The following is a 23856-nucleotide window of genomic DNA, read 5'->3' on the forward strand; positions in this document are numbered from 1 at the left end:
GTTTGAAGCCTTGATCCTTTAGATACCAGGACATCTTGTCCTTTATATATATATATATATATATGTATACACACACACACACACACACACACACACACACACACACACATTGATAGAGTTTGAAGCCTTGATCCTTTGGATACCAGGACATCTTGTCCTTTATATGGGGTGGGGATGACTGAAGAAGTGTATGAACTATTTTCCTAATAATTTCTCTTTATCTAGTGAGGGAAAGTTATTCATGGGTTAGAATACTCTAAGATCAGTCAAAAAATATCCAGAAGGGTCAGAGGTGGTGCTAGGAATAGGTTTTTATCTAGGTTCACCCAGAGGAGACCTCCTCACCCATCTAATTCACTCATTCAGTTAATCAGCAAGCATTTATTAAGCTCCTACATGTATCAGCCTTCAACAAGCTTTCATTTTAATTGGGGAATCCCAACATATAGTAGCCAGGAAAGGTCTTAACCTGGAATCTCTGTACTTATTTTAAAATATTTTGATAATTATATTTCAGCAGAACTTATTTCCTTTTTAATCTTATGCATTTTATTTTATGCATTTAAAAATATTGTGAGAAAGGATCTATAGCTTTCACTAGACTGTTTAGTAGGTTCATGATGCACACAATAGAATAGAACTGTTAATCTAGGCAGTCACAGGGTTAGTGAACTTAGCCATGGGGCTTAGATTGTTATCTTTTGAGTAACCATTTATTTGTTTATTCACTGGCCAGAACAAAAGGTAGGAAGTGGAACATGGTGGTGTGAATGAGCAGTATGTGCATGGTGGCTGAGCAGGCAGCAAGATGCTTCTGCTGGTTAGGTCCAAATGTTCTAGATGATGACTGGAGGAATTGTAAACTCTGGAGATGCTGGATACGGTGGGTTAGGTGAATTTTCACTAACTTGCTCACTAATTAGAACAGTGAGTCCCAAAATTGAATGGATCAACTGATGAGGAAGCATGGTGTCATTCTTCTGAATGTTTGTACGAATTGATACCTTAGCATACTGAGACTGCTTCTAGTCAATTCTTTATTCTATAGAATGCTCCCTTCATTAAGGATTATTCATACCCCTGCATATTATTCCCACGCTCTCTACTTTGGGCTAAACAAAAGGTTTCCAGATAAGACCTTATTCTCTTCAAATTCTCTTGCTTCTTTACCAAGAATTATGAATTTTTGATAGGGATGGAGTTTGGATCAAAGGGTTAGAATAAGGTTTTGAGATGAGCAGGGATTCTGGTTAATTCCATGTATTTTTCTTATTAGTGTTCTGTAGGCTGCTTGCTTTTTGGTCCCTAGATCATAAATACCATCTTCAGGGTCCAGGCAGTCTAGGGGTCAATTGAAGATCTGATAGAAAACCATCCTGTGTGAGCCTTTGTCTGCTGCCGAGTGACTCTGTGGGGAGAAAAACAGAGATAAAGAGAGACAGAGACAACCTCCCCCACATCCACACAGACCATGGGGCTGGGGGTAGAGAACAGGCTCTGGAAGTTTCAGTTTTGCCCCTGTCACATATTAGCTATGTGGCCCTGGCTAAGTCATCTCCCCCCAAGCCAATTCTCTGAGACTGTAAATTTTGGAAAAGTGGTCAGTCTCCATTGGTGGCAGTTTTCTTGCCTGAAGTCTTTTTTACTTTTTTACTGATGACCTTGCTAATGAGGTAGTGTCAGACATGAGGGATCCTGGAACAGAGCAGATTGTTTCTGACTTCATCAAAGTGCTTTGTGGGCCTGCTGTAAGTGGTCATACACAGTGTTCAAGGGGCTTTAGGAATTAACCCTTCATCTAAGTTCACTAGCTTTATCGGAGTCTACTTTGGTCCCTGGAAGGGGCAGACATAATTAGCACCAGCACCCAAATATGAGCTTATGCAGGAGGATTTAATTTTGGTACCAGACAGCTTCCATAAATACGATGTCCCAGTTGCTTCAGTTTAGAGTGTGGTACTATTTCCCTAGCTGAATGGTGAGGGAAGAGGCTCCCAGAGAACCATGCTGAGACCGAGAGGCATGGACCTGAATGCAGATTGCTTGGGAGAGGATCTTGGTGAAGGGCCTGGTATTTTGCTTCCAGTGCTCCAAGGGTCTGTGACGGGAATGACCACCCCTTCTCCCCCAGGACATGTCAGTTTTCTTCTTGCATGATGCAGGCCTGAGATCTCTAGCAGGTTCCAGGTGATTTGAAGTGTTGCAGCCGGAGAGAATTTGAACTCATCTTTGGCAAAATATGGGATTATTGAGTTACTAAATACTTGGATGGAGGGATATCCAAGGTCCTGGAATCCAACCTTTTTATCATACACATGAGAGGCAATGTAACATAGCAAGCAGATTGTGTGCTGGATGGAGGCTAAATCCTTCCAACTGAGTCACCTTCCTGGGCCTCAGTGCCCTCAGTGACTTTGGACACTTGGTCATTTCAATTAAGTAACCTGCCTCTGAGGTCTCCAGCTCCTAACCTACAATGACACGGCCCACCCCAGGATTTCTTGTGGCTGTAATCTTTGGCTGTGCTCGTGACTGAAGGAATCAATTTACTAGCCTTGTCTCTGTGCCCCATTTTAACAAAGGCTATTGTAGCGAAGCTGGAGGAGGCAGCTCAATGGCTCAGTGGATAGAGCACTGAGCCTTAAATCAGGAAGATCTGAGTTCGAATGTGACCTCAGACCCTTACTAGCTGTGTGGCCCTGGGCAAGGCACTTGACCTTTAGTTTAAAAAGGCCAATGTTTCCCATTACATCCAGGACCATCTCCAGTCATCCTGATCTATATCTGACCATGGAATCATGGCTCCAGAGGAGAAAAGGAGGCAGGTGACCTTGCACAGCCTCCCTCACTTAAATCCAATTCACTTGTATGTCATGGCACCTCCTCCCTGATTTCATGTGCTCTCTGAGAACGAAGGACAGACAACAGCAGCCTTTTTGCCTTAATGCAACTAGAGGAGGAAATAACAAACCACTTCAGTATCTTTGCAAAGAAGAGCCCCTATAGAGCCATGAGGAGTTGAACAGTAACAGCAGAGCTGGGCTTCCCTTTTCTCATAAAATATGATTTAGAATATATCCTTACACCTTCATAATCTTAGGATCTTGGGCAAGGCCCATCTAAAGGAAAGCTTTTAGTTCAGTTCAACTCAGTAATTATTTATTAAGTGCCTCTGTTGTGTAAGATGGAGTGAATTCCAGGTTTGGGAGACAGCCTGAGCAAAGGCTTGGAGGTGGGGAATTGAATATCAAGTAATGTGAAATGGAGACTGGAAAAGGGTCTGTGGAACGTTGGTCTTGGTGAAGAGCAGCGCCACCTGCAACAGAGGAGATGCTCATAGGAGAGCGCATCAGCTGAGGAATGATAAGACAAAACAGCAACCTTCCTCCTCCTTTCCTATTGACTTTTGTTTAATATGTCGCCAGTTTGGGGTAATTCCCTGAAATTGCTGCAGCATGGCTGGAAGCTTGATTACCTGTGGGCTCCTTTCTCTGGCTTTTACTTGGACTTTGGGGTTTCTTTAGGAATGGAAAAAGAAAAAAATATATATTTTGATTCAGTCAGCAACTGGGTGTTTTTCTTTTCCAGGAAGATAAGCTCAGATGTGACAGGTTTTTCATTTTCTCCCTGAGGTTCTGCTTAATTAGGTCTTGAACAGAGCAGGGGAGGGAAGGGAGTTTTATTGCTAAGAGCTGTCAGGAGAGCAAAGCCATTTCAGATTGGGGCCTGATTTGATGGGAGGGGTGGGGGGGCTTCAGCTAATTTCAGTAAGTGGAGGGAGGTGTCGGTATATATTTAACAACTGGCTCACCAAAAATGCAGGATGACACACTTTTAATTTTATTCTGCCTTCTTAACATTTTGTTTGTCACTCTCTTACAGCTAAGATAATCAACAAAATGGCAAACCAAGCCCTAGGTTTCCAAAGTGTGAAGGGCCTTAATTAAACAGTTGGCTTATCTGAGCCCATTTGAGCAGGCACTAGCACGTCCCTGGTTGGTGGTAACCTGCCCAGAGAGATGGAGAATTTCTTAGGTAGAGTTTTTGTCTGGTGTAAGTTCAGGGGCCGCCACAGACTATTGGGAAATCGCATCTTTCTTGTGTTTAGGTTTAAAAGTCAGTATGAAACCTTTGAAATTTCCCCAAAAACACCTGTATACTACAGTACGGCATCTTTAAACAGGTGTAGCTAGAAAAGGAGTAGGCTCTTTTTAAGAAAAGGAAATCTGTGTCAGAGAGCAGATGGATTAGAGGTGGTTACTATGGAGACAATTAAATAAAAATGTTATTTTTCACTACCCCCAGCTAAGCTGCATGTCAGGAGAGAGACGCTTTGAACCAGACTCTAAAAGAAGAAAACAGAGATAGGTAAAGATTTTAGTTGCCAGCAAAACTGATAATTAGAGGGAAACTAATCTTGAAAGGGCTGCACACATAAGGGTGATTATATTAGAGGTTGACTGCATAATATTTCTTCTTTCTGCTTTATCATGAGGCAAGAGAGGATCCAAGGGGAAGCCCAGGAGGGTCTTTCTGGTGACTGGAGCTCTAGGAAGGTCAGCCAGGGCCATCCCTCTGGTTAGCTTCCTGCGGCCTCAGGGGAAAGAGCAAGTTGTCTGTCCATGAGAGATTCAGCGGCAGTGAGGTGCTCCCACCACGAGAGGGATGTGGGGACTGGAAGGGGCTGAGGACTCAGCCCATCTACGTCTTCCATCTCATGCCCACTCTGAAGCATATGTTTAACTGAGGGGAATGCCAGGTAGAATGACCTCAGGGGTGAAGCCAGCAGCCAGAACCAGATTAAAATGTAATTGGGAAATATTTAACAAAATAGGTAGCAATAGAATGACAGATAATAATACTTAAGTCAATATGTAGCTTTCAGAGATCCTTATATATACCCCCACTTCTATTTGAGTTTCACATCCTTGACCTATTATTCTGTTTGTCTCTCTCTTATCTCTTTCTCTCTCTCTGTCTCTTTTTATCTCTCTCTTTTCTCTCTCTCTCTGTCTCTCTGCGTCTCTGAGTTTCTGTCTCTGTCTCTCTCTCTCTGTCTCGCTCTGTCTCTCTCTCTGTCTCTCTGTCTCTCTGCCTCTCTCAGTTTCTGTCTGTCTCTCTCTGTTTCTGTCTCGCTCTCTCTCTCTCTGTCTCTCTCTCCCCTCCCCCCGTCTCTAAGTTTGTCTGTCTCTGTTCCTCTCTCTCCATCTTTCTGTGTCTCTGTCTCTGTTATTCTCTCTGTGTCTTTCTAAGTTTCTCTCTTCTGTTTCTGTCTCTCTCTCCCCCATTCACTCTTGACACCCCTCCCCCACTTTTCTTTTTTCCTGCCAAGCACATACAGTTGGATTTGTGTACATTAAATGTATTGTGTGACTTCATTGTAATATACCACAGTGACTTCCCCTCTCCCCATATCCAAGTGACTTTTACACCCTTCTTGTCATTCTGCAACTTAGCTTTCTACTTCCTCTGAAGTGGTGTGAAAGGTCATCTTTTTCTTTCCCTTCTCTTAATTAGGACTCCAATAACTAGGAATTTGCTGCAGTTTGAATGACTGGCTTTTTGGCTACTTCCTAGGATTGTTGTACGGGTAAAATGAGGTACTACTTTTAAGTATGCTTAGCACAGAGCCTGGTGCATAAGAAGTACTTAATAAAATGCTTGTAAATTAATTTGTAGTTATTAATTTACTTGCTAATTAATCCATTGATTCATTCATTCATTCACTTGTTCATTAATCTATTAGTCAAACGAACAGACATCTATTAAGGCCTACTAAAAACAGATAGGTGTTGGAGTGGATAGAGCTCGGGGCCTGGAGTCAGGAAGATCTGACTGGTCAAATCTGGCTTCAGACATTAGCAGCTGTATAACCTTGGGAAAGTCACTTTATCCTGTTTGCTTCAGTTTCCTCATCTATAAAATGAACCAGAGAAGGAAATGACAAATCACTGCAGTATCTCTACCAAGAAAACCCCAAATGGGTCATGAAGAGTCAGACATGACTGAAAAATGACCAAACAGCTACCTGGCTGTGACCCTAAGCCTTGCGTGAGTGATATGATAAAGATAATGCATTATGAAGAGAACCCAGCTGATTGGTGTGAGGCAAAGACAGCAGTGCAGAAGAGACTCGGGGTACACTTTGATGTGACCTGGATTCCCAGTCTAGTAAGGGTCTGGACCCAAGATGTCATTTGGTATAGGGAACTCCCAATGTCTAAATTTTCTCTTCTTTAACCAACATTGAGTCCTTGGAAAATTCCTGTCTCAGAGAGTTGTCCAGAGCAGTGAGAGAGTAGTTGATTTGCCCACTTCTTCCTGGGCCTTGTAACCTTCTGTCCATCAGAGTGCCTCTCTTTTAATATCTATGATCTTTGAAACAATAACAAGCTTTGAATACGTGTCAGATTAAGTTTGCTCAGAAAAAGTAGGCAATCTTTTTGGCCTGGATGAGAGAAAATTCAAGGGGAGAGGGAATATGATGGATGTCTTCAAGTTTTGAACATATGTTATGTCAAAGAGGGACTAGGCTTCTGTCATTTAGCTTTAGAGAGCAGAATTAGGAATAATGAGTGGAAGTTACCAAGGAATAAACTGTCAAAATCACGGAAAAAACTTCCTAATAATTAGGGCTAACCAAATGTGGAATAAGATGTCAAAGAAGGGAATGGGTGTCTCCTTTTAGCAGAAGCTGGATGACTACATGTCAGAGAAGGAAAGGGAAAGAGCATTTATTTAACTCCTAATATATACACAGGCCTATGCTAAGCACTTTTTATAAGTGTTCTCTCATTTTATCCTTAGAACAACTCTGCAAAGTAGGCGCCATCATTATCCCCATTTTATAGTTGAAGAAACTGAGGCAGATGGAGGTCAGATGAAGGACTTGTATCCCAGGGTCCCACAGAGCTGGTACATGCCTGAGGCTGAATTTGAATTCCAGTCTTTCCAGGTCCAGATCCAGTACTGGAACCAATGTCTCCCCATCTGCCTCTAAATAGGAATTCCTTTCATGTATGGGTTGGGCAAAGTGGCTACCAAGCCCTTTCAAATTCAGATTAGGTTTTTTTTTTTTGTTTGTTTTTATCATTTCTATTTTTTACCTAGCCACCCTACTTTCTGTCCATATCCCCCTGAGGATGAGTATTTGTTCTCTGGTAGTACCCAGTTCACTCTTTATGTTGGAGGTTGACACCCAGCCTCACTGCTAAGGAAGGAACTGCCAAGAGCGTGAGTAAAATCAAATGTTGATCCAGAATCAGAAGCTCCCGTATCTGGCCTGAGGCGTCCTTGGTGGGATACATTTGATCTCTTTTTAAACTACAGAGAAACTCCCCAGGCATCATTACCTTCTAAGCAAGAAGGCATGATGGTGTTTCTGGGCTCCGTACTGCCCTTGGGTTTCCCGGCTGATGCTCTTAGCTATGGTTTCTGCTTTAAAGAGAAGTGGAGCCCTTGTCATGAGCATCTCGACCACTTGTCATCTCCTGTCAGTGCTAAGTTTCTGGGCCTTCTCTGTGACACTAATTGATACTCACATACATCAGCAGACTTGACCTCTCCCTCAGGGATTGCTGATCAGCTGGCTCTTTGGAGTGACCTTCTTTCTGCTCATTAAGCAGCACCTGATAGATAGCTACATGCCTGTTGGTGAGTGACTCTGCTCATTCTTATGCACCAGAATATGATGCTGCTACCATTGTAGCAGCATCTACTTTATTCCTTCATTCAACAAGCATTTATTAAGCCTCTGCGACATACCAGATACTTTGCTTCAATTTGAGAATATAAAGACAAAATAGGGAAATAGTTCCCATGCTCAGAGATCTTATATTTAATGAGGAGCTACCACGTGTACACAGATAAGCAAGTGCAAAATATGTAAAAAGATGGGGATTTCAGGGATGGGGAGGTGCTAGTAGCTGGAGAGAATAGTTCCAGATATAACTTGTGATACTACAAAGAATTAGGGATTCGAGGAGTTAGTGCTGGCATTTTAGTAGGGAGTTGGGGGGAAGCATGAAGGAAGGTGGGACAGTCTGTGTAAAGGAGTGGAAACAGAAGGTAGAATATCATGTACAGGGAATAGCAAGTTGGCCAGTTTAATTGTAAGGTAGGGGGCATGAAAGGGAATAAAGTTCAGTAAACTTGGGAAGGTATACTGAGCCAGATTGTGAAGCTTAATTGAAATGACAAACAAAAGTAATTGTTCTTTTGACACAATTGGTAACCACTAGAACTTCTTGAGTAGGGGAGTGACATGCTCAGAACTGTTTTAAGATTATTATTAGGAGCAGTCCAATTCCAGCTGGTTTCATGGATGAACAGAGCCATGAAACTTATGTGAGCAGTCTCTAAATAATCTATTTAACTATGTGGTTGTCTACAACACCCACACTTTCTTCCTTTAATCTAACGGGTGCTGAGCAATCCCTGAATTCTTTTCACAAAGACCAGTGGCCACCACAGTAATATAAAATAGCATATGCTTTTTCAGAACCAAGGAATTCTTGGCTATGAGTATGTGATTGAATACCTGTTATAGAATCATAGAATTTTGGGAAATGAGTGTAAACTGTGAGCATTGTTTTGTTTTGTTTTGTTTTGCTTCTCTTCCCAGATTATTTTTACCTTGAGAATACAATCCTTCCTTTGCAACAACAACAACAAAAAAATTTGGTTCTGCACATATACATTGTACCTAGGATATACTATAAGATATTTAATATGTATGGGAATGCCTGCCATCTAGGGGAGGGGTGGAGGGAAGGAGGGGAAAAACACGGAACAGAAGGGAGTACAAGGGATAATGTTGTAAAAAAAAAAATTACCTATGCATATGTACTATCAAAGAAAATGTTATAATTATAAAAATAAAAAAAGAATCATAGAATTTTATTTTATTTTTCAAAACATGCATATGAATAGTTCTTCAACATTAACCCTTGCAAAACGTTGTGTTCCAGTTTCCTCTCCTTTCCCCACCTATTCCCTTAGATGACAAGTAGTCCTATATATGTTAAATCCAATATAGAATGATAGAATTTGAAAAGAGGAAATTTGCAAGGAGGAAGACAAGTGTCCAGGGAAGGAATCAGCAAAGAGTTTTTTTTTTAATTTCCATAGTCATACAGAAGTCAAAAGAACAGAAAGTGAAGTTTTTGAGCCTTTTCCAGTTGTAATATTATAGACTATTTCTCCCCATTTCCCTCAAGGCTTTCTCTTTCTTTCCACTTCTATTCCCACTCTAAACCTGCTTGTTGATTGTATAGCTCAGATAAACCTGCTTATTGATTGTATAGCTCAGATGATCATAGGAAAAACCTCATTAGAGGGCTTCAAGCAGAGGCTGGATGACCTGTGGTTGGGTGGATTATGGTGGAAATGGCTTCCTTTTCCAGGATAGCTTGGACCAGATGACCAGTCAGTCAGCATTTATGTACTAGAATACCTCTAACTTTGATATTCAGTGATTTTTTTTCCATGATCACAAGAATATTTTAGATCCATATTTGGAAGGCATCTTAGAGGTCAACATTTTACAGGTGAGAGCCATGAACAAGAAGCATTTTGATCAAGCTTTCACATATAATTAAATAACAAAGCTAGAATCTAGATCCAGCTCCTGGGGCTTCCATTGCAATGACCATCCTGCTATGTCACTGCTTTTTACTAGCAGTTTCCTTTAAGTATGTAAGTGTGACAGTGCTTGGTGCTTTCCAACAGGGCATCAAGCTATTAATAATCAGTGTATCCGGGGAAATTGACTTTGCTGAGTATTATAATGATCCTGGATTTCCAGTCACCTGGGACCCTCCACTCCTGCCAAATTGCAGGGAAAATGTCATGGATTTGGCAGCAGATCTGGTCGCCTCTGTAACTAAGCAGCAGCACTGCAGTCATTGTCTAGTCCAGGCCTTATTGTTCTTAAGCTTACAAATTACAGTCTCCATTTCTTCTTCCATCATCTTCCCAAACCACCAGGGTTTCAGGAGAGGAGCATTGGGTAAGGAGAAGAAATGCGGCAGATGTCATGGGTTGGTGTCTGCTTCCTCTTCCCTCCAAGCTCGTGCTGCTGTTAAGATATCATCCAGGATATCTGCAAACCCAACCCTGTTTGGCTACAAGGAGAACAATGATTTTTTTTCCCCTCTGGCCATATTTCTTGCTTCTTCAGCAATAATTTAAAAAATGTTTTAATTATGCTTTTTATAAAGATATCACTATCACTTTTCAATAATCCCTACCCTTCAACACACACACACACACACACACACACACACACACACACACACTCTTTTTCTCTCTCTCCTCTTCTTTTAATCAGAGCAAACTGACACATTGGCAGGGGTAAACTGATAAATATTTATCAACCAGTTCTGGGGAGGGGAGGAATAGGAATGAATGCATAATGCCCTTTTCTATTATTAGTATTTTCTCCAATACTTTAAAAAAATTAGATAATTAACAAAATAAAGCAAACCCTGCTTTGTAGTGTTTGCAGATTTCAAAAATATAAATGCTCATTCTGAGAATTTAAGAGTCGGTTCTTGCTAGTCCTTTAAGCTGGCTTTTGTGTATTCCTCCACATTGCTTATGTCTTTAGTAGAAAAATTACATTCTAGGTGGAGGAAAGCATAAGCTTAGAAATCCCAGGAAGTAGTAAAATGTGTCATAATCTGCAATATAGACTTTGGGCATTTGTCCAGAGGGAACAGTGATGACACTTCCCTCATTCTATACCTGTTGCCCACTACCTGACAGCCTTTCAAATCTTTGAAGACTTTAGGTAAAATTTTTCTTAAGCTTTTTACATCTTCTTTCAATATCACTTTTTGTAATGGGAAGTTCCATAACTTTATAGGTAAATTAATTTTTTTTATTTAATCTTACTCTTTTTAGACTTCAAGGACTTCTCCAATTATTCTACACCAATCCTGTGATCTAATAGTTTAAGATTAGGTGAATTTGTTAAATTTGTTGCATTGATATTTGTCTTTATGACTTTCTTAGTGATTTCATTAAAAAATACATATTTTTTCTTCATCTTCTTAGGGCAGCATCTTCCCCAGCTCCTCCATTCCTTGTAATTTTCTAGGATAGTAAGTATTAGAAAGTCAGAAATAATTTACTACGGGAACCTGATTACATAATTTTCTTCTTTGGGAATCTTGGATTTAAGATCTGTCTGGACACGGCAGTGTAACAATGTGTAAGTTGTCATCCTAAATCAATTTTTACATTGAATGTCAACTAGAAGTGAATATGCTGGATATGTTCAGAATTTTTGAGTTCTTGCCATAGGAGTCCTATCAGATCTGGTACCAGCATGTCTTTCCAAGCTTTGGCTTCTTTTGAGTTTTCTGTCTTCCATGCTGTGACCCAAAAGGATCAGTCACTCCTCTCCATGAATGCCTTGTTCTTTTATACGCCTCACCTTTGTTTGGGTCACTTTTCAACCTGGTTCCATCTTTCCATTCTGTTCTTAGAAATTATTCTACTTTCCGAACTCTATGTTAAAGCTAAATGGGCTTTACTGTTTCTCTCATCTCTTGTTTTTGCATAGGCTTCCTCTCAGGCCTGGAATGCTCTCCCTCTTTGCCTTTCCCTCTGGAAATGCTTGTTTTCCTTTACAATTCAGGTTGTCCCTTCCTCTGAGATCTATTCTGGCTCCTAGTCTTGCCAAGGTTATTGTGTTTCTATTTTGTTTCTATATGATGAGGTTTAGATTTAGGGGACCAACATGAGATTAGGGTTTCTGGTGGTCAGGGAGTTAGATGAGGTCTAGTGGCAGGTGCGGGGTTCAGGGTAAGTTTGGCTCCCCTGTATCCCCTGGGATTTGGTGCAAGGATAGGGAGTTTTGGGGGCTCCCTTTTGGCAGTACAGAGGTTCTCTGTAAAAGAATTTACAGACCTGAAAACCTAGATTGATAAAAGAGATTTATCATGGGGATTGGAAGTAAGACTAAAGTCTGGTTAAGGAAATAGGTGAGAGTAAAGAGAGAATGGCACTGAAAACAGTATTCCAGTGGGCAGAGACCATTGGCATGCCAAGCATAGCATAGCATGGCATGTTTAGAACCTCTGCAAAGAGAGGGTTTTAGTTTGGTTCTTTTTATAATGATTTAGCTAAAGAGGACTCATGGGTGGAGTCCCATGTTGGCTCCTGGATGGGTTTCTAGGACTAGGACTAGAAATTGAATTGAATTCATTGAGTTTCAGGACTGAGCAGATGCTACCCAGATAACAAGGATGAAACTGTTTGTCCCTCCGGTGGGTCCTTCACTGAGGCAGAGTTGAAGGAGATTTTCTCCTTTAAGGATTTTCAGAGTTTCGGGGTCCCCTTTTCACATATATGTGGATCTTGTATACCCAGAAAACGTTAACTTCTGTCTTTATGTCTCCAGGGCAGTGCTGATACATAGGAGGTACTTGAGAAACAATTGATTGGTTGAATGCCCCCTTTTCACCTATTTTGATTCCTATTCGTTTTAAAGACCTATTTCAAAAGTTGTACCCTCCAGGACAGCCTTCTTCCAGCTAAATAGAAGGTTTCCATTTTTCATATTCCTGGGATATTTTGTTAGTAAGCATTTATTAATCTCCTTATATGTGTTGGGCAATCTAGTGTGTCCTGGAGATGTTACTTGTAGCTCTTTTATGGCATTTACTATATTCTACCCACTAAAAACAATGATGACAATTACCATTACTACTACTGCGCTCTCTGCCCCCCCTTATGAGTGCTAAATGTTAGCATTCCCCAAGGATCCTTTTCTGATCTCTTCTCTACTTATTTTCCCTTAACAATCCCAAGATCTCAGTACCATGATGCTTCTATTTTTTTTCCCATGATGCTTCTATATTATCAGTCTGGAAACATTTTACAGGCTCTTATACCTTCTTGCTCCTAAGTTCATCTTCTTTCACCTGTAATACCCTTTTTCTATTAGGATCTTGTGCATCCTTTAAGACTCAAGTCCAACAGAATCAGCTACATCCAGAAAAGGAACACTGGGAAATGAGTGTAAACTGTTATTTTTACCTTCTGAATCCAATTCTTCCTGTGCAACAAGAAATTCGGTTCTACACACATATTGTATCTAGAATATACTGTAATATATTTAACATGTATAAGACTGCCTGCCATCTGGGGGAGGGGGTTGGGGAGGAAGGAAAAAAATCTGAATAGAAGTAAGTGCAAGGGATAATGTTGTAAACAATTACCCATGCATATGTACTGTCAAAAAAAGAAGTTATAATTATAAAATAAAATAAAAATTAAATTAAAAAAAAAAGACTCAAGTCCAAAATCCATCTCCTCTATGAAGCCTTTCAATGTCCCTTCTTTCCCATAGCATTTTGCTTATCCCTCTCTTGTAACAATTATTTCATTCTATCACCATGCTTTATATAATTTTTTGAATTTTTTCTTTTGAATTTCTCAAAGAAATATGCTTATTGCAAATATCTTGAGGGCATATAATAGGCACTCACTCAATAAACTGTTGATTTGAATGAAAATTGTTTATATGTGTGTCTGTTTCTTCTGCCAGATGCTCAGTGCTTCTATAATCTGGAAGGAAGGGCATTTAAGATGGAAGAGCAGGAGAGCAGTAGCCACTGTCAGTGAAATGGCAGAACCTCAGAACTGAAATCTGAGGGCATCTAGTCAAATCCATACCTGACCTAGAATTCCCTTTACAAAGTCCCCAGTAGGTGGTCATCTCACCATGGTTCAAAGATAGCTGCTATCCCATGGAGCAAGCCAGCCTACTTTTGGAGAGTTCTAATTATCAGGACATTTTTCCTTCCAGAAATGTATTCTATAATTTTGATTCCCAGCCCTGTTTGAAGGGCCAAGCAGAAAAATCAAATTCTTTTACATGATAGTCCAGTTACTTGATTCTCTCTATTCTCTAGTCCATAAATACTCAGCTCCTTCCACTGATCCTTGTATGACAGTCTCCAGGCTCCTAAACAGACTTCAGTTTGACGGTGTCTTTCCTAAAAAATGTGACTCTCAAACCGTTCCTGGCATGGTTTTTCCATAGGGTAAATAAGGGATGCAGAAATGTCATTTTCCTTGTTCTGGACTCAATTCTTCTCCCATTAAAGGCTTGTGTAGCATTAGCTATTCTGGCTGCCATGTCACGCTCTTTTCTCCTGCTGAGGTTGCAGTTGATGAGCTTGAAAGTTCACCTTCAGTATGAGGTCATGTTCCAAGTGTCGCTTTAGTGTGTCAAGGATCTGTAATTTTGTAGGTGCGTGCTGGAACTCTTGTCTTCCCAGAAATCAGCCAGAGTCAGGATCACTAAACGTCTTTATTCTTGATCTTTTACGGTCAAGGTCAGGGGCTTAGGCCTAGCAACCTCACACACACCTTCCTCCCTCAAACGCCCTGGAGAGACTGACTCAGCATCTGAGTCTCAATTCCTCTTCCTCCTCCTATTCCTCCCACACACGTCACTTCCCTCTCTTTGTCCCACCAATCAAGTCAGCACAGAATAGCTGGGGAGGGTCAACCTTCAAACAAGTTAATAGGGAACCTTCCAATTGGCAATTAGTCTCCGTGCTTCATTATCCAAGTGCATTGCTCAGTTCTAGCCCTTTACAGGTGCGAAGGCCTTAGTAGATTAGAGTTGTGGCTGAAATCTTATAGCCTTAAAGAATCAGCCTCTCTCCCATTGAGACTGAGGCTGCCGGTAAAGTTTAGGCTTTTAGTGTTAATTTGACCAGTCCCTAGACTGTGCCTGTCCAGCAGTGTGTGTTGACAAGAAGGGAGAACTGGAGGGCCAGGTGAGAAAGCGCTGTGGGGAGCAGTGAAGCTCTGCAGGTGACTTTCCCTGCCTGTCTGTCTGGATGTTCTTTTCTTTTGTGTGTTTTCTCTTTCTTAGGGAGCGTCCTAGGCATTGGGCTGTGCTATGAGTGGCCTGAGATCTTGAGCACAGAATCCTCTCAAGAGATGTTCAGTAATGACTTTGTATCACAATGTTAGTGACATTTGCCCTCCTAACAGTGTTTTTTGAGCCTTTTTCTATTACCTTGAGCATGCCTGTGTCAGAGATCAATAATACCATTATATCCTTTAGACCATTTTCCATCTTTATAACTTTAGAACATCTGATTCATGCAATACACCGATTGGCTAAGAAACTGCAAGAAGTAATTACTCAGAACGTATATCTCCAATGCTACTCCTGCCATTGCTATTGTCTTAGCCACAATTTAAACATTCACTTTCTAGGACTTATCAGACTATTATTTTAAAATAAAGCTTTTTTATTTTCAAAACATATGCACAGATAAGTTTTCCACACTGACCCTTGCATAGCCTTGTGTTTCAGATTTTCTTCTTCCCCCCACTCTCTCCCCTAGATGGCAAGCAATCCAATATATGTTAAAACATGTTAAATCCAATATGTATAAACATATTTATACAGTTCTCCTGCCACACAAGAAAAATCAGATCCAAAAAAAATAAATGATTAACAAAATGCAAGCAAACAAAAGAGAATGTTTTGTTGTGATCCACACTCAGTTACCACAGTTCTCTGGGTATAGATGGCTTTCTTCATCACAAGATCATTGGAACTGACCTCAATTATCTTCATTGTTGGAAAGAGTCATGTTCATTAGAATTAATCATTGTATAATATTGATGTTGTCATGTATAATGATCTCCTGGTTCTACTCATCTCATTTAGCATCAGTTCATGTAAGTTTCTCCAGGCCTTTCTGAATTCATCCTGCTGGTCATTTCTTACAGAATAATCCATAACATTCATATACCATGATTTATTTAGTCCTACTCCAATTTATGGGCATTCACTCAGTTTCAGTTTCTTACCACTACAAAAAGGGCTGCCACAGACATTTTTGACCATGTGGAACCCTTTAAGATTTCTTTGGGATGTGGGACCAATAGAAAAACTGCTGGGTCAAAGGTGTGCGCTTACCAGACTATTACTATTTTTGTTTTGCTTTTCTTAGTACGGCCTAATATCACATTAGGTTTTGGGCTTCCATATCCTATTGCAGACACTTTTTTAGTCTGCTAAAATCTTCTGATCCTTTTTACAGGTCATATCTCTGAAATCTTAGTACTTTAGAAGTTAACTTCTTGGGTCCCAAATGTCAGACTTTACATTTATACTTATTAAATTTTCCTTCTTAGATTCATCTCAGTTCTGACCAGTCAATATATTTTTTTGGATCTTGATTTTGTCATGTTAGGTGGTGCCTTCCTAATTTTGTCTAATCTGCACATTTGATAAAATGTGCATCTGTGCTGTTTTAAAAGTCATTGGGAAGCATTATTTACACACACACACACACACACACTCTCTCTCTCTCTCTCTCTCTCTCTCTCTCTCTCTCTCTCTCTCTCTCTCTCTCTCTCTCTCTCTCTCTCTCTCTCCAGCCTCTTTGGAGACCACTATCTAACTTGACAGTTTTTGCCTTCCAGGAGTCTACATGTCTTTGGAGAAGGGCATGGCAGGCAACATGAATAAAATTATATATATAATTTTTTTTTAAGAGAAGAGAACAGTAGCAATTGGGAGAGATCAAGATCCCAGCCTTTGCCTATGTAGAAGGTGGCACTTGAGCTGAACCTTGAACAAAGCTCAGGATGATAAGAGGTAGATGTGTGGAGTATCCAGTCCAAGGAAAGGAACAGGTGGGGAGATAAGGGACCATCCAGCGTGATCCTTCTATAATACTTCCAAGGGATTTATGGATTTCCTGTTCCTTCAAGAAGATAGTGTTCATGAACCACAGACCAGTGTGAAGAGGTAGGTAATCCATACGATATCATTGGAGGAATAGAGAACTAAGTGAGATCCTCAATCAATCCAAATCCTCATTTTAGCCTTTCATTTCAACCTCCTTCCCAATCAAGAATTTATAATACTTGGCAAACAGATAGTGAAATCTGACCAGCCAAGGGCTTGGCGTCTTGAGCCATTCTGGGCTCACCATGTCTCTGGCTCTGGTGTTCTGGCTTTGATCACCTACTCTGACATAGTGTCTTACCAATAGTAAGCATTTAATAAATATTGACTTGAATTAAATTTAGCCCCAAAGTACTAGTGGGACTGGAGTCAGGACCATATAGGGAAGCCATTAGGAAGGCATCCCTGAAACTGGACAATAAGCAGCAACTGGAGATAACTATTATTGAGAATTTCACCATGCAAATTTTCCAGACCTAGTGAAGATTCAGTATTATCTTTTGATGGTTCACAAGCAAATGCTTTTCTGTTAATGAAAACCTCATCAATCCTTCTCTGACCCACTTATTCACTAGGAGAGCCTCACTTATTCATCTTAATTTATGTCTCCTTCCATTGCAATGTTGTGAGGACTATTCCATATCTGTAGCACAGGGGTGTTGTTGTATGACTGGAAGAGGAGCAGAATAGACATTTCTAGCCTCTTTCTCCCACATCTTTCTCCAAAGTGCACTATTTTTTTTTCCAGGCAGGAAATCAGAAGGTAGAGACCAGAGGCTGTCACTTTGTTCTCCTCTCAGAAAGAGGGAACACCAGATTAATATTTTATACACACATATGTATCTGTTCCCCTCAATGTTGTCAGTTTAGGGGATGTGATTTTCAAGTTCAAACTAACTTCTAATTATTATTTCATTATTAGCAGAAGACAGACCCCAGTCTTTATATTCCAAGGCTTGATTCCTTCCCCACCAAATAGTAATTCTATAATTACTATATATAACGATTCCAAACTGGTAACAAAACAGAAATCAGAGAAAATAAATATAGGAAACTATGTGCCTAACAATATAGAATGAAGGAGCTCTTCCTTTGGGAGTGAGATGATACCTCAGTTCAACTCAGAGGACCCCAGAGCTCATCCAAGGCGAAGTTCATTTGAAGTCTTTTATGTAGCAAGTTGAAGCTAGAGGCATGATGGAGACCATCAGATCCTCATCTGTCTTCCCAGAGCCTTTTCCTTTTGCATCCTAAGTGTATTGGACTTCTCCAACTTCTCTCTTGAAGCTGAAAGTCAGACTCCCAAAGCAATTTGAACTAGATCTGAAGAAATCTGAATAGCTTCCCTCTTACTGTCACCAGCTCCAGCCTGCCCCCATGCAAACCTGGAGTACTGACTTCCACCAGTAAGGAAAGAGTCCCATACTAATGGACTTTGGAACTGGGGTTCTCAAGATAGCTCCCCCTCTACGTTGAATCTTCTCTTGCTAACAAGGAAAAACTAGTTCAGCAAAACTGATAAAGCAAATATGTCTGAAAGAATTTGTAACACTGGGCACCTCTCACCCCTCTGTTGAGAGCAAGAATGTATGTTTCTACTCTTTTATCTGAAGTCGTAAAATTAATTTTAAAAAATTAAAATGTAGATATGTAAAAATAGTACTCATTTTAAAAACAAACTTCATTATATCAATTGGGAAATGACTTGTAATTTTATAAATTTGACTTGATTATATATTTTAGAAATGAGAGGCTGAAGTCTTTCACACTCTTGCATTCAGTCAGTAATAGTAGTCCTCCTAAATTTCTAGGTCCAGATCTTTCTAGGACCTTCCATAGGAAACACACTCTCCCTCCTAGGAGCTCTTTGAAGAGGGTTTTCATAACCAAAATTTCTGTATTGACCAGACAGTCTCACTTTAAGCTAGCTTTGGGATCCTGATCAAGCCATTCTCTGAGCCTCATTTTCCTCATCTTTAAAATGGAGTTTAGGATTAGCACATAACTATTAATTACCAAGGGTGTTGTGAAGATGAAAGGTGAGATGGTGCAGTGGACAGAGTCCTGGTCTCGGAGTCAGGAAGACTTGAATTTGAATCCAGCTTCAAACACTTTCTAGCTGGGTGATCCTGGTAAGTCACTTATCTACAGTTAAGATTTCCTCAACTCAGTCTCTGTATTTCTCTGTGTCTCCTAGTTGAGATGCTTTAATAGCATCCTAGGAAGATGGTTAAGTCATCTTGTAGGCTATGATAATGCTAATGGAAAGAGATTTGGGGGCCACTCTCTGTTCTGTGCTCCTCTCTTGAAAGCAGATGCCACAGAGGCGGGGAATATTATGTCATTTTCAAGAACAGGGTTTGTTCTCACCCCCAGGTCTAGTTTTAGTGAGAGGGAGTTGATATCAGGAGAGGAAAGAAAACCCCAGATATTGAAAAAGGTGATCTTGTATTATGGAGTAGTCAAAAGAGTACAAAACAAATCAGTCTAGAGGTTCAAGTTCACCACTGAATCACTCCCCAAGTTGTATCACCTCTGAGATTGGGGAATTTAGTGTTCTCATCTGTAACAATACAAAGTGGACTAGCATTGACTTTCTCTGGCTGTGGGAGCATGTGGCTTAGCAAATCACATTGCCTTTCATGGCCTCTACTTCCTCACCTGTAGTGAGGTTGCTGAATACATTATTTCTAAGGTTTCTTTGGGTGCAAAATTCTAACCTGAAATTCTGTGATCTCCCTGTGACCTCTGTCTGAGCTGGTAGAAATGGTTGAGCTCAAAGGATGAGAGAGGATCATAGGTTTTACTCTCAAATAGGAGAGACAAAAGCATTTTTGCAGCTAGCTGGGGAGTGGGGGGTGGTCATAGAGAAGTGGGAAGGAGGAGAGAGGAAGAGATGGTGACTTTCTCAGCTTTTTCATTGACTGACTTTGAATCTTTGGCTCTCTCCCTCATCATCAAGTACTTTTCCCCTTTTGCTCTGTATGACAGAGAAGCTGAATTTTATGTACTCATTTTGTTATTTAGTTGGGAGTGTGTATAATCAGCAGCATCTGTTTTGTCTGTCTCAGACCACACACCTCTTAAGGGTCCTTGGGAATACTCTGTCTGACTTTTTTCCATTTGCATTAGCATCATGCCTCCTGCACACACCTTAGGTGGTTCGTAGCTCCAGACTGATGATTAAGATGTAAAAAAGAAATGCAGTGTCTGGGAGAGAAAGTCCAAAAAAGGGAGAAAAATCATTTGGCATCAATAACTGGACCAAGTTGGCTCTTGTGACACAAAACCAAGTTTATGCCTTAAGCTCTATCAATTAGTACAGTTTTTTTTTTAAATACTGAATTAAATAGAAGATTGTGAGGTATTATTCTGTAGTCTCTGAATGTAGTGAATAATTAGAGATTATTAAACCAGTGCTAACAAAAGCAGTTAAGAGGAAAATTAATTGACTGGTGGTAAAGAAATCATTAAGCATACCCATCTTAAAAACATTTCTGTGTTGTTCTCTGGAGGGTATTCCCTCTTACCTCACAAACTTTCATTGTGTTCTTTGGGGGATCCATTTGTGCATTATTATATTCATTCATTTGAGCATGTATATGCTTTCTCCCTCTTCCTTTCTCTTTCTTTTCCCTTCTGTCTGATAGAAAAGCAACATTTCCTAATGGCTCAAGTATTGGATTTGGAATTGAAATGATCTGGGTTCCTATCTATTTATGATGACTAGCTCTGTGATACTGTAAAAGACAGATGGAGCCTCAGTTTCCCCATGTATAAAATGGTACCTCACAGGACTATTTTGAATAAACTTTGCATACTTTAAAGGGCTATTTAAATGCCCGATATTACTTTTGTGGAAGATCAGTGCCTCACTGGGAAGCTCTCCTAACTAGAATTCCTCTCCTGGAAAGGGTGGGCTGTCAGGGAGAAGGATGACAAAAGAGAAGAATACTTCCATTTCTTAAATGCACTGATTTTGAAAAAAAGTGGCAGTTGTCATAATGACAATGATAACTTTTAAACTTTTAAAGAATGTTACATATATCTCTTGTTGTCCATCACATTTCCAGATACCATCCCCCCCCTGCCAACTGGAGTGGTGGAACTGTTGAGATTCAGATAGAAGACTCCAACAGACTGGGGTCACAGACTGGTGTCTCAAAAAGAATTTGCAGGCTTGAGCCCGACTACAAGTCAAGGGGCAAAATTTATTGTAATTGTAATGCCCATTGCAGTGGGTTAAGTTCCAAAAGGATTTAGCAAAGAACCAAGAGAAAGATGATAAATGTATAGGACAAAGTTAGAGAGACCAGAGCTTTATTATGTTACTTATTTGCTAATTTAATGGTTTACAGGTAGGTTTCAGTACTGTTGTCTCAGGAACTTGATTATCACTGACCAGCAGATTATCTGACAGTCAGCAGTGTTTGTAGGACTATTCTAAAGCCAGAAGACTTTAGAATCATCGACAGACAGATCGTTAGAGCTATAGCATTCCAAAGGTCCGGGGACGTTAGGATTATTGCGATATTTCCCCTAGAAGCTGTACCCGATCAGAGCCGTGGGTGGAGCCAGAGTAGTTCCCCTGAGGCAGTAGGGGCACCCTAGATGTAGGCTGGGAGTCAGGAAAACCCCAGTTCCAATGTGTGATTCTGGGCAAGTCACCACCTTTGCTTCTAATCTCCTCAACTGTAGAATGGAAAATATTCATGGCACCTACCTCCTAGGGTTGTGTGAGGATCAAATGAGATATTTAAGGAGTTAGCACAGTGCCAGGCACCTCGCAGGTCCTATACCAATGGTAGTTATTAGCAAAGAATGGCATGTAAACAAATGTAGCCGACTATGACTTTTCATTGCATGAGTCATTCCATGCTAATGGTCCTTCACCTCTTCAAAGAAAAGAGCAAAGCGCACTTCCTTACATACTCTCTGGGACCAAGAGGAATCATTACATTTACCCAGGCTGCCTTAGTTTTGGTATTCTTACTTTATTATACTTCTCATTTTTATTGTTTTCCTGGTTATTTCTGGCTTATTGTCTGAATTGGTTTGTCCAAATTTTCCTATATTTCATTGAATTTCTCCTATTCATCTTTTTATTTTACATTAAAGTTGTATATTATTACATCTATATACCAGAATTTGTCCAGCCATTCCCTTACTGTCGGGCACCATTTATTTCTGATGGAGCTTTCAGGAACAACAAGAACAACCTCTTTTAGTTCCTTGGGCTCATAGAGCTAGTGCTCTCCCTTCAAAAAACCCGCCACTAGAGCTACAAAAATTGGTCTACAAAGAATTTTTCAAAATGTTCCTCTCCCTATGTTTCACTATGGACTGTTCTGGAAGATACCCCGCCCGTGACATTTATTCATTTATCCAAAAACACTTATGAGAAAAATTATAAAGCACCTACTATGTGCAGAACATTGTGCTGGATACTGAGGTATTCAGAAAATGAATAGGATGCTAGCTGCCCCCATCCTCATGAGCTCATCCTCTCGTTGGAGAAATAACGTTTCAAGCATCTGTGATCTGCCACCAGAAAATTAGGGCTCAGCTCCAGACTCTGTCACAATGACTAGCTGTGTGACCTTGGGCAAGTCATCTGACACCTCTGTTTTCTCATCTGTCAAATGACAGTGTTGGACTGGATGACCTTGAAGGTCTGTTCCACCTCTCAAGCTACAATGATAGGATCTGTGTGACTTTGATCAAGTTGCTTAAGCTCCGAGGTCCTTCTATAGAGAGAGGGGCTTGGAACAAGTGGTCTCTAAGGAGGTCCCTTCTACTTCTACATTCACCATCTAGGGAAGCAGGTGACGACCCCGAGCCCTCTAAGGCAACAACAGAGTCACCTCTCCGCGACCCTTCTGATGAGGGGGTATCTGGGCTCGGGTCACCGCAGAGGACGCAGGACTCTGTCATTGTCCGGCTTCAGTCGCCCTTTGCGGCCTCGGAGGCCCGCAAGAGGGGTCAGCCATTAGCGGCTGCCTCATGGGGGATCCTAACCCCAAAGAGCCCTAAACACGGAGTTGAACCAGGGGCACTCTAGGGCGGAGATTGTTTCCAGGTGACGCCGCTTCCCGGGGGAAGATCCTCGAGTTGGCTTAGTTTGTCTGAAAGCTGCCTAACATCTGCCCGAAGCGCTGCGTGGGAGAGAGAACAAAGTGGGTGACGTTTGTCTGTGGTCGCTCCCAAGCCCTCAGACGTCCTTGGATGCCGCGTCTAGTTCCGACCTACCTTCCCCACATGGGCGGACTGTCCCGGCAGCGGCCCTCCCGCCGGGCCTCCCTCCTCCGGCTCCAGCCGCCGTCCTCCTCGGTCCCTGTCGGGGCCTCCGGCTTCCTTCTAGGGGCTTCGGCCCCTTCGCGGCCCCAGGCGTTCCCTCTTACCCCTCCTGTGGTCGTGGGTGTTGTGGGTGGTGGAGTGAATGGTGTGCCACGCCGCGGTCGGAGGATCCACTTTCCTGACTTCACTTCTGCCCTCAGACGCTTCTCTGTGGGAGCCTGGATGGGGAAAGAACCTGTTGTCTCCTTTTTCTTATCTGTAAAACTTCGCCGGAAACCCCAGAGGGGCTCAGAGAGGAAGGCCCGAGGGCTGAAATGACTAAACGACCGTTTCTCCGTCTGGGCAGCTGCTCCTCCCGCCTTCCGCCCCCACCTATAGACCCTTGTCCGTTTTCCGTATTGCCTTTGCATCATCTAATAAGTCGTTAGTGTTTGGGGAGAGATCGGGATGGGGGTGGGGAGTGGGGAAAGATGTCGCCGAGAAGACGGACGCGGGAGTTCACCGCCTAGTACGAGAAAGGGACGAGGAAACGGACTTAAGTCCGACGGCCCAAGTCCAGCCCCTGACGTTTTTCAGTTTTGTGATCTTGAACCTCTCTCCTCTTGGGTCTCAGTTTCTCCATCTGTGAAATGGGAACTTTCACCGTACACCTGGTGTGGTGAGAGCCTATTATAAAATTTGACGTGATCCAGAAATACGAGCCGTTAACCCCCTTGGGCATTTCACAATACATCAAGGTAAATAGGATACAAAACAAAGCCGAGAAACGCCTTAGGAGGCGCCCTGAGCTCTGCGCGTCGGCCTCGTGGGCTGCGGAGAGC

The 23856-nt window shown here is 41.4% G+C and overlaps 1 protein-coding gene and 1 long non-coding RNA gene across 16 annotated transcripts in view; one reads left to right on the forward strand and one right to left on the reverse strand.

Annotated features, from left to right (window-relative positions):
* The window catches only part of CAMK2B (calcium/calmodulin dependent protein kinase II beta), a 281883-nt gene that overhangs the window by 87521 nt on the left and 170506 nt on the right, over window positions 1-23856 (forward strand). The window lies entirely within an intron of this gene.
* LOC141555513 (uncharacterized) lies at window positions 700-22266 on the reverse strand. Its single transcript, XR_012486213.1, has 2 exons — window positions 22161-22266; window positions 700-1408 (listed from the first exon to the last, which is right to left on the reverse strand). It is a non-coding gene; the product is annotated as an uncharacterized LOC141555513 (long non-coding RNA).

Source organism: Sminthopsis crassicaudata, chromosome 2 (assembly GCF_048593235.1).
Source record: "Sminthopsis crassicaudata isolate SCR6 chromosome 2, ASM4859323v1, whole genome shotgun sequence".
Lineage (NCBI taxonomy): Eukaryota > Metazoa > Chordata > Mammalia > Dasyuromorphia > Dasyuridae > Sminthopsis > Sminthopsis crassicaudata.